Here is a 12,260-nt window from a genome sequence, read left to right as displayed (position 1 = left end):
ATTTGGCCTAAATCTAATTTAGCCCAAATATAATATTTATTATTTAATATTTGACCCAAATCTAATTTAGCCCAAATATTTAATTTAATTTAATATTTAGCCCAAATACTTTATTTGGCCCAAGTATTAAATTAAGCCCAAATTATTAAATTAGAATCTTCTTTTCTAATTTAATCATTAAGTTAGAAACTACTTTCTAATTTAATCAATTGCTATTTTTAGGAAACTCTTTCCATTATGACGACTCCTCGTCATATCGACGTCATTACGTCTATTTGTTCTTTTTCCGTGAGAACCTACGACGGCAAAACTTCTTGCCGAAGTGTCCCACTTAACCATACGTCCACTCTCCTGGTTTAAGCCAGGGACCGTGCCTATTGCGTATGACTCATTAGGCTTCCGAATATGTTGGCAATGTGTCGGTACAAACACATAAGACAAGATTGGCCTCTAGCAAGGCATCATGCCTACCCAATTATTCAGAAGGATTCATAAACCACAAATAACCTTTCACGAGCATAGTTACCATGTAATTCGATCCTCTCGTCAATATATCTTATGTGATCTCAAGTATGGCGATGTGTTGCTTGATAACGATCACATGAGTTTTCTTCAGTCTTCTGGATATCTTCACTTAATAGAAAGTAAATCAATAACTCCTTATTGATCTCTTTTACCATGGCCATGGATTTAAAGTGAATATCCACCGAGGGCGCCTTAGATACATCATCCTCTATCAAGGGATAGACGAGTCCCATCTTGGTTATGCACCCATCTCTATAAGCTTCACGATATGCCCAACGATCGCCCACGTGCAGCCTTTATCTAGGCCCATCGAAACGATGTCAAAGCATATAGGTCTTCTTATGAGATGACCGTGACAACCTCAGGTCCAAGGATTAGTTATACCCATCTCGTATGAGAATTCCATCAACATATAACCAAAATAGATTCTCATGGCGAGTCGTGTCCAGTGACAAGTTCTCCAACATTGGTCACCTATGTACTTGTCTAGGCATCTCCATGCCTATGGGTGTGAGACCCCCATTGCTATCACATAGCAAAAACATAGCACATACAAGTCTTACCGCAATTGTCAATGTCCATTCTTGACATTGCTACAACTTGGGACGTTTAATGATGTCTAGAAACTGTGATGCATCATCTCACATCTTTATAGATTATTCACAGTATACATCATATGGACTTCTATCTAGTTTCATTCGGTTATTACAATAATAACAAGAAACTAATAGAATGACTTCTTGTGAATTTGAATAACTCTTTATTCAAATAATAACATGATTACAATTGTCAGTGTACAACATGCCCAATCTGATTGGGTCTAAAGCACCTACACTAACAGTAGGATCATGGCATAAAGTAACATAGGTAGAATTCTAACATGAAACATCATGGTCATAATCATAACCGAGATCAGTATAATCTACATAAGTGACAAACTCCTACCATAACATGGATAAGGCACACTCTGGTAGCCTTACTACTATATAGTCTTTGGGACTCATCTGATGCTCTAAGCACAACACCCATTATCTTACGGTATCACACATTCATGTCATAAGGAAACCCACTCTAGGCCTATAAATCCCATCCATTCTTCAGCACTGGCACCTGCTTGTGATGCCACACGCCAGGTATGCAGTGGCCACATCACAACAGTGCCTTCCATCTGCTCTCAACTCTACGGCACTAGCACCTAATTATGATACCACATACCCCGTATGTAGTGGCCCCATCATAGCAGTGCTCTCAAATTGCTCTCAACTCTACAATACTAGCACCTACCTATGATACCACACGCCTCATATGCAGTGGCCCCATCATAGCAGTGCCCTAAATCCGCTCTCAACTCTACGGCACTAGCACAAGCCAAGTATCATATGTTGTTGTGGGACTCAAACCCACATTCTTACGCATCACAAAATATGGTTGATGTGGGACTCAAACCCACAGTTTTATGTATCATAAGATATGGCTGCTGTGGGACTCAAACCCAAAGTCTTACGTATCATAACATAGGGTTGCTATGGAACTCAAACCCATAATCTTACGCATCATAAGATATGGCTGTTGTGGGACTCAAACCCACAGTCTTACACATCATAAGATATGGTTGTTGTGGGACTCAAACCTGCAGTCTTATGCATCAGAAGATATGGCTGATATAGGACTCAAACCCACAGTCTTACGCGTCATAATCACAAGTGCATACTACTACCATAGTCTACACATGCGTGTGAATTCATACAGTTCCTCTTATCTCTTCCCAGAATTGTAATAACAACCACGGAGTATACTTGGACATCTTCTTCCACATCCAAATTCACAAATCATTTCTCTAGGGGTGTATCCACACATCATAAAAGAACATCCATGAATTATACCTCCCAATTCACATCTCTAAACAATCCACTTCCCAACTCATTTACCAACCCTTACATGCACATTTAAACCCCAAAAACTTCCCATTTAAGTCATATTTTCATAATGCTCTCCAAACACAAGTTCCCATATGGCCCAATACTGGCACATCGTCATTCTCAAACAAGCCCATCACGAATCCTCAATTCTCCTAACGCCTCGCCATTAATGCCTAATTGTTCTCATGAACATATAAACATGTTTTTGGACCAAGAAAAAATCACTCAAAACTTGTCCAAACAATTCAAATCCTATGCCAAATCAAAGCTTATCGAGTCTAGTTTACAACGCATCGAACTAATCTCAAATCCATTTTTTTTTACTAAAAGTTATGCCTAAAATAATAAAGCATGGGCAAGTTTCCACAGGGCAAAAACTGTCGATAGTCTCCCGAAAACTGTTGACAGTTCGAAGTCGAGAACCACCCCGAAAGCCCTCAAAACAAACAAGATAAACACAATTTCTCGTACCAACTACATCCTAACAACAAACACATCATTCCTTGTGAAAACATGGGAAGAAACATGTCCCCATCTAGATGATATGAATGGCTAATTGAAATTTCAAAGAAAAATACACGAGACGCAACCAATCGGGTTTTCTCCAAAACCCCTTCCAAAATGAAGGGTTTTCAAATTTTCACCCACAAATGGGCATTTCAAAGACTTAAGTTTTCCCACATCAAGGATCCTAGATGCAAACTTGCCATTTAAGAAGAAGATAGAGAGAACTCGCCTTGCTTTTATGGAATGAGTTTGAAGAAGAGGAAGCACCACAAGCTTCGGCCTTCAAGGCTCCACCAAAGCTCCTTAATCTTGGCCACCAATTCCTTTCTTAAAGCCCCAAGTAGAAGAAGAAGAGATTGGGAGTAAAGGAGGAAGAAGAGAGGAACGGGAGAGAGATAAAGGAGAGAATAAGTTTAGTTTTCTCTCTAAGGCATCCTTTTATACCACTGCCCCATTCTCATTTTGCCCTCAACAATTCTACATATGACCTCCTAGTCCTTTCTCCCTTTTTCGTTTCCTTAATTAATTGAAATGTCATTTATATAAACATTTACAACACTCAAACACCCATTCCAATTAATATCTCAAAATTTCACCCACATAACGATTTTACATACATGCTGTAATTAGTCGTGGGTCCCATTTTTTACAAAGTCAAATCTTTGACTTCCCACCAAAAGATACCACACAGAATCCTTCAAAAATTATGGCTTAAATAAAACAAATATTTCATTCCCTTACATATCTCTCGAACCCACTAACGAGTCGTTACATGTAAAGCCATTGTACCTGTAATATGCTAGACTAGAGGACTATGGTCCAGCAAAGCAGGTAATAAAGGTTTACGATTAAGCTACAAAGGCAGTCCCACCCCATGAAAAGTTAAGCATGTATGAGATCTACATAACTCGTGTTGCAAAGATATTTGGGGTTCCAAAAATAAGGGAAATATATGAACAAACTATAGATTGTAGTCTTTTAGAGAAATATGTGAAATCCATGTGCATGAAATATGCTGAGCTTGAGAAGAGCCTGGGAGAAATCGATCTTGCCCGTGTGATATATGTGTATGTATCTTAGTTTGCAGATCCACGATCAGACCTTGATATCTGGAACAAATGGAACGAGTTTGAGGTTCAGCATGGAAATGAATACACCTTCAGAGAAATGCTACACATTAAATGGAGTGTTATTGTAAACTATAGCTAGGTAGGTTACACTTCTTTCTTTTCATCAGTTTGTTTATTCCCTTGGCTATTTTTGTGGATATGATCCATTTCTTTCAAGCATTACTTCATTTCAGAGAGTCATAACTATTAATATTAGGGCCTTAATGCTAGATTTAGATGGCATCTAAAAATTGTAATTATGGGACTAATGATGTAATTTTTGCAAATATAATAAAATATGATTTCATATTTTAAGGTCATATTTTCATTCATAACTCTCCAATCAGTTATATGAATGAACCTGTAATGACCTGTTAGTGGGTCTAGGCTTTATTAGTAATTTATTTTGGGCATTTGAGTTTTTGTCTTAATTAATTAATTTTTGAAAATAATTTATGTGTTGATAAGGGAAAAATTAACGAAAATAATATTTTTGTGGGATGATAAATGTAGTGAAATTAAAATTGATAAGCCCATATAAATGAAATTTAAATGTGTGGAAGAGTCCAAAATTGTGGGCTAAATGGGTTTAGGCCTAATATGAGTGGGCACTTGATTTGAACTTGGGCCCATGTGTATAATAATGTGGGTTGATATAAGAAAAGGAAAAAGGAAATGAAAAAGGGGAAATTACCTAAAGGGGTAAGATATTTTAGTTTGTGTGTGTGTGCAAGTGAGGGCAATTGTGGAAGCAATGAAAAGAGAGTGATGGGAGCAGTTGGGGGGCAGACGTGCATGCCATAGCCCTCTCATTTCTTGTCTCCTTCTTCCTTCTTCTTCTCATTTTCTTCCTCCTTCTCCCAACTCTCTCTGCTCTCTCGTTTCTTCTTCTCTATTTTCTTTTTCTTTATTTCCTTTTTCTTCTCTTTTTGGTGGTCTAGAAGCTCAAAGGAGTAGGGTTTTTTGCAACTAGTTTCTTCTTCTTTTCTTTCTTCTCATTGGCAAGAAACTCTAAGGCAAGTTCTTCTTCTTTGGTTTCTCTTCAAATGAAAGTTCCTACTCTCATTTTCCTTTCAAGCAAACCTCCATTATCTATCTCTTCTAAATGATGGTTGAAATGTCTCTTTTGTATAAATGATCATGAGTTTTGTATCATGGGTTTTGTGTCTTGTTGTAGTCTTCAAAACCATTTTTGTAGTTATTGGGTTTTTCTTCCATTTCATTCAAATTGTACGGATTCTTCTTAAGATGATATTGAGTCCCAATAAAAGTCTCCATGGGGTATATTCCATCCCATTTTCTTCAAGGAATTGCAAATTGGGGGTTAGGAAACCAGCCTTGGGAGTTTTGGTGTGTTTGTTATTTTTCATTTCTGTTGTGACTTTGGTCGACTAAAATTATCGCTTCGATCGACCTAAGTCATCCAGCAGCTTGTGGGTATCTTCGATCGAGGGTTTGGTCGACCTAAGATCATGGATTAGCTTTCTTCCCATCTTCAATTGACCTAAGTTGAATTTTAGTCGACTGAAGCTCAAAATCCTGCATTCTATCCAACTTCAGTTGACCTAAGTCACTTAGTCGTTTTAGTCTTCGGTCAGATTGCTCACCTAGCACTCTTTTGGGTATTACTTTTTGTGTAGATATCCAATTCATAAACCGTTTAGTGAGTTAAAAACTAGACTCGATAGACTTCGATTTGGTATAAGATTTAAGCAATTTGGACAACTATTGAGTTTGTAAGAGCCCTTTGAAATGCAAGTTGAATCCTTTTAATCGTTAAATTATGTAAGTCAAGTGGTTATGAGATGGAAATGTGTGGCTATGTGTAGGTATGAGTTAAGTTGTGAAGTGCACATAAATGTTCGAATGCATTGAATTGTACCTATACTTGAATGATAATAAATATTAAACGATTTGGGTATGACAATAAGTGATCATGTAGGTACATTGTATAATTCTAGTGGTGTGATTAGTATGTAGTTATGCATGGCATTATACATATCTCATATTGAGTTGTATAAATGTTAATGATGTATATATATCCTTGGTTTGGTGGCCATACATTTGACACTATTCTAAGCCAAGATCCTTTTGGGCGAGGCGGTCAAGCATCATCGTGAGCCAAGATCCCATTCGGGCGATGCGGTGAACAGATAGTATGTTATTATGTGGATACTCGTCACACTTGTTAGATATCTATGCAAGCAAATTGAGCCCTTGGTGTCATCTTGATTTTATGTGAATCTTAGAGCCATATATATATATATATCTTTTGATCATTGAGCATGATATGTTGTGATAAATATGTGAGGAGTCATATCATTATGTGTGTGATTTGTTATTTGATGAGGTTGGTTGTATGCCTCGATTCATTAATAAGAAATTGTGTTGTAACAAAAATAGTTTCATTAGAAGGCATGTTTCAAGCAATTGTAAGAGTTGCGGGTAGATGGTCTTTTCCTTTCTATTATATCCATGCCTTCTTTTGTGCTTTCATTGCTATATACTTGCTGAGCCTTGTGGCTTACCTTACTTTCTTTTTTTCATTCCAAGTAAGGGAAAGACAGTAGTGGAGGGCGAGCCCAGTAAGGCTAGAGCCCAAGGGTAGATGTGTACAGAGATGTCCCAGCTAAGAGGTTCTTGGGAGTATTTTTTAGAGGGCATTAGATTGAGAATTTAGTTTGTAATTTACATTGATTACCCATGTATTTTATAATATGGTCATTGTGCCCAGTTGGATATGTAAATCCAATTATGGTTGAACTATATTATTTTGGCTCCTGATATTCATTAAGCAAGGAAAAAGAAATGTGTGTCCATGTTTCATTTGAGTTATTGTATCTGTATCCATCTTGAATGGACTTTCTCTTGGACTTTCTATACTAACGGGTAAATCCGAGAGCGGGCCCTGACAGAACCCTTAGATTTTCTAATGATAGTCTTATTCTTAAGTGTTAAGAATATGTGACAAAGACTTTCGGATTACGAATTTCTTAAAAATATTTTTAGTCTTTAAATTTCTTAGAAAATGACTATTATTAATCAATTACGAACTGGCACATGGGTTATTACCTTTAATTAGTATGAGATACTAATGATAAATGATGGTGAGTCACATGTCATAATTCATGAGATTGATATAGTGAATATGTGAGTAGGTGTTAGTTGAATATATACTGAATGTGATATAAGTGATAGATCACATGGATGAGAGGATCTATGATCTGTCTCTAGCTTCGATTGTGTTATTGGTCCTTAGACTGAAGGCAACATTGTAGCTGCCCTCTCCCAGATAATCCCACTAGCATAGGAAATCCGAAAGGAGGTCGTCACAAAATGGGTACAGAAATAATAACTCGGATTTATCACCAATTTTAAATTTTTTTTTCTTTACTTGCTCACTGGTCATCAAGAGCCAAAATAAAACATCTCCACATTTGCTCACTATCAATAGGAGCTCAAAATAAATATTACACACCTTTTACCTTATCATCTTGGGCTTACCGCCCATACATTTTTCAAATAAAAGGGCACTAAGGTTCTAACATCAAATTGAACCCTCTATTTCATGCCCTCAACATTACACCCATAGATCTTGAGACTGGAACATCCCTGTACACAACTAAACCCAAGCTCTAGCCTTATTGGACACACCCTCATCAATAACTTATCCCTTACCTAGAATGACAGGAATAAACAAGGTGAGCCACAAGACTTAGCAAGTATATATTACAAATAAAGACAATAGAGTCAAGGCATGGATAAACCAAAATGGAATAGACCCGACTTCCCAAGTACGAGTAGCGTTTCCCATTAGATCCTATCATTATTATCATTTCCATGCCTTTGTCATTATGCATTTCATGCATCATTTCATTTCTCAATCATTATGATCATTTCCATGCCATGGTCAATATGCATTTTATGCATCATTTCATTTCTCATGAATATATAATTTTCCATGCAGCATATCGGCCCTCAAGGCCTTTCATTCACATGCATGCATACATATACATAGAAAAATCATTTAGCCATTCACTTGGCTTGAGCATCGCCTACCGGGTTTATGGCCACCTTACTCGCGTCAGGCGCTCTTTAAGATATCCTTTTCTCACCCCGCGGTACATAGTCGCCGCGTAAAATAATAAGTGCGCAAATAATAATACTATGCAATGCTTATGCAGGTTTCAAGTAAACACATCAAACATGTTTCATTATTAGCAATGTTCTCCTTATAATCATCATGCGCACTTAGCCACTTCAAGATTATATCCTCACATGAGCCAATGATATTTTCATCATATGATTTGGCATCATTCATTGAGATTCATTTCCATACCATAAATAATAATACCATGCAATGCTCATGAAGGTTTTCAAGTAAACATATCGACATGCTTCATTATTAGGAATGTTCTCATCATGATCATCGTGCACACTTAGACATTTCAAGATTTTATCCTCACATGAGCTAATGGTATTTTCATCACATGATTTAGCATTATTTATTGGGATTCATTTTCATACCATTTCTCAAGGTCAAACAAGTTGATTACATGAATTCACCATTAAAAACTCATGATTTTCATTTTTAATTCTCATCATTAATTAACTTCCCCATTTTTGGAACACATATATATCCGCGAGATGATTTCAAAGCCAACTAAAACATCACAAGAGCTTTGGGGAAGAATTACAAGCATTAGAAAAGAATCGGACCAAAAAGAAAGAATTAATGCATTCTGCTGGTTGACCGAAGGAAAGAGTTAGTCAACCGATGAAGAAGACTTAGTCGACTAAATAGGGACTTGGTTGACCGAGTAAAAACACTTGGTCGACTAACAGAAGCTAATTTACCCACTTGGTCGACTAACAGCCCACTTGGTCAACTAACATAAGCTAAATTACCCACTTGGTCGACCAATAGAGAACAAAACACATACTTGGTCGACCGACTAAAACACTTGGTCGACTAATCAGAGAACAAAACATATACTTGGTTGACTGATATAAATACTTGGTCGACCAACAGAGGCCTGAAACTTAAAAATAACAACGATAACCCACAAAACTCAACATCCCAAGCAAGATACACCAAACCTTGCTTCTCTAACATTCCTAATCAATCAAGTGTCATTCCTGTGAGAATTTAGGGTGAACTAAACCCTAACGAAAACTCTCAAAAAGACCCACCAATGATAAAACACCAAGTTAAGGAAATGAGAAAATAATCCACCAATCAATATAAACTCATAATTAGATCTTCTAATAAAATAGAAGATTCGAATACAAGGGACCAAGAAGGAAACCAACTTGACCCAAGAGGAAAAGAACCCAAGCTTACATTAATAAGGAAAATCAACATGAACTTGGATTGAAACAACATAGAATGAACAAGAAATTGCATTTAGAATTAGAACTTGCCATGTAAAAGAAATAGAATAGAACTTGCATAACCAAAAGAAATGCAAGAAGAACTTGTCTTAATGATGCTCGATCCAAAAGGAAGAACAACCAGCTGCAACTTCCTCCTTTGAAGCTTCAATGGAGATCGACAATGGTAGAAGAAGAAGAAGAAAAAGGAGAAGAAGATGAAGAAGAATAAGAAGAAGAAGATAGCCGATCGGGAGAAGAGGAAAGGAAAAAGAAAAAGACAAGGAAAAGAAAGAAGTATGGGGGAGGGATGGCCGCCCATCAGCTTTCCAACCACCCCCTTGGCCAAATTACAATTTTGCCCATCTCTTTTACACACACACCACAACTCATTAAACCCATTTTGGTCTTTTACCTCTTTTTCTCTTCTTTTTCATTTTCCTTTTTACTCCAAAATACTCATAAATTCATTTATAATAATACCCATTTATGAAATTCCCATTTCACCCTTACTTTTCACACACACAATGAACAACATCAAGCTCTCATTAGACTTTTCATAATTCATTCATTTTGATTAATTAAAATACACAAATCTTTATGTCATGGGCCCAATGCCCATTTCATTAGCCCAACACAATGGCCCCAATATATATTCTTAGGCCCAAGGGCTTCTCAACCTCATTCTTAAATAAAGCACAACCCAAAACAAATGGTTTCAACCCAAGTTTTCTTTAAAAGCCCAATCCCTTAAATTAGGCACCTCACAATATTTATAACATCTAATTCTTCAGGCTAATTTATCACACATAGAAAATCATAATTCCAATAAAACTCTAGACCCACTAACGGGTCATTACAAACATAGTTGTCTTGTATATCGGTGTTAGGGATTTTTCGTTGTTAAGAACCATCCGGTTATTGGGTGAGAGATGCATTGTGTGGTTCTTGTGTAGTGGCATATGGGTGCAGGTGATTTCTAATGGGATTCGTCGACCTCCAGTGTGAGGTGAACATCTTAAGCGATCAATGGTGGTTGTGGTTGTATAAACCCCTGGCCAGCGTACACATGATTGAAAATGTGTTTCTAATGTCAGAAGGTGTTTGGATGTGTCATCTCGATCACACCACACTAGATCTAAGCATAACTATTGAGTTAGTGAGTTTGATCAATCCATGACTCTCACTCGATTGTGATGTTAATAGATAGAAGGATTATAGTACACAGGAATCGGAACCCCAAATAGCTTCTCAAGAAGTATGACTTCATTACTAGTAGGATTGCCTTGACATAATGTTAGTTGTCACTCAAGGTCTATCGAGATACATCGGGGAGATGGATAAATCCTCATTGTACACCAAAGTGTTTGATTTTCGTCAAAGAGTTTGATGTGTCACGATTGCTACTTAGTGGTGAACCTAAAAGATCACACACATATTCGAGTGTAGTACTTGACTAAGCGAAGAAAGCTGTAATCTTCATTAAGAGTTAATGATTTTTGCCGAGATATTAACAATGAGAATGGTTCTCATTGGGTAATTAATTCTAGTATAATATTTTATGTAATAGTTATACATGTATTATATTATATTGAGAGAATTAATTTAAATGCAATATATGGAAAATAAAAGAGAATTTTCATTATCTATATAATATATATGATATATAATATTATTATATGGAAAAGAAAAGAACACTTTCAATATATAATATATATGATATATTTAAAAAAAAACACACTACCATTATATATAATATGTGATGATATATTATGTTGAAAATAAAATAGTCATCTCCTCTTATAAATAAATGATCATAGAGAGAATTGAAAGAGTGTGAGAAACATTTGGCCATTTAGAAGTTGTTGCTGTATTTTCTCTTAATCACAAGCTCTCTTCCTTTTCAGTCTAGTTGGAATTCTCTTAACCATTACTCTCATTTTTCTCTTGATTCCATTGTTGCTCTTGATTTCATCTCCTACATTTAGCTTGACTAGCACATAAACTAAGTTATAGGATTCATTCTTTACCCAAAACGTGGACTAACTAGGCCCCTCATGCTTTTTGAGGGACAGTTCGATCTAACTGCTTATCTGTTCAGCAACTGTTGGTGTGCAACTGTTGTTGTCTCGAAAGAGATTCGCGCCTCTACATCGGACTTCAAACCACCATGAAGTATATATGCTAAACCGACTATGGCATGGTTTGATTTGTGTTGCATATGGTTATGGGCAACCGAATCTTGCAAAGAAGTCTTGAACTTATTTCCACTACATTCTTATTTATGTTTTTAAAAAAAATTAAAAATTAAAAAATCATTACATCGATATACCAAGAGTTAGCATTTTCTTTCAATAACTTCATTGATTCAATGGCCTTTGTACATCTTGTTCACAAGCAACTTCAGCCATTCTTTTTCTGGGGCAACATCCATTAGGATCAAATCATTACAAGAAACTGAATAAAAATTTAAATTATAAATTATAGTTTATAAATTATAATTTTGCCTCCCTTTAGATAGATAGTAATTGGTTTTGTAAAAGGATTTTGAAACTGGGTAAAAGCAATGTTGTCATGGAACCTAGTTAATGTGTTTTCTTTCTTTTATTTATTTCTTGTCAAGAAAATATTTGTAAGATATTGGTATATTTATATTCTTATTCCAATTGCTTGTGTTATTTCAATTACCAAAAGTTTTGGTCCCATTTGGCAGGGTTTCCTTTAAGTTTTTAGTTTCAATTTTCATTATTTTGAAAATGAAAACAGAAAATGGCGTTCAATTAGATTTTTTTTTTTTTTTGTCTATAATTCTCAAAATTTTGAAAAT

The sequence above is a fragment of the Diospyros lotus genome, chromosome 7 (assembly GCF_014633365.1).
Source record: "Diospyros lotus cultivar Yz01 chromosome 7, ASM1463336v1, whole genome shotgun sequence".
Classification (NCBI taxonomy): Eukaryota; Viridiplantae; Streptophyta; class Magnoliopsida; order Ericales; family Ebenaceae; genus Diospyros; species Diospyros lotus.
The sequence above is the reverse complement of the archived record's forward strand: the minus strand, read 5'-3'. Positions refer to the sequence as shown.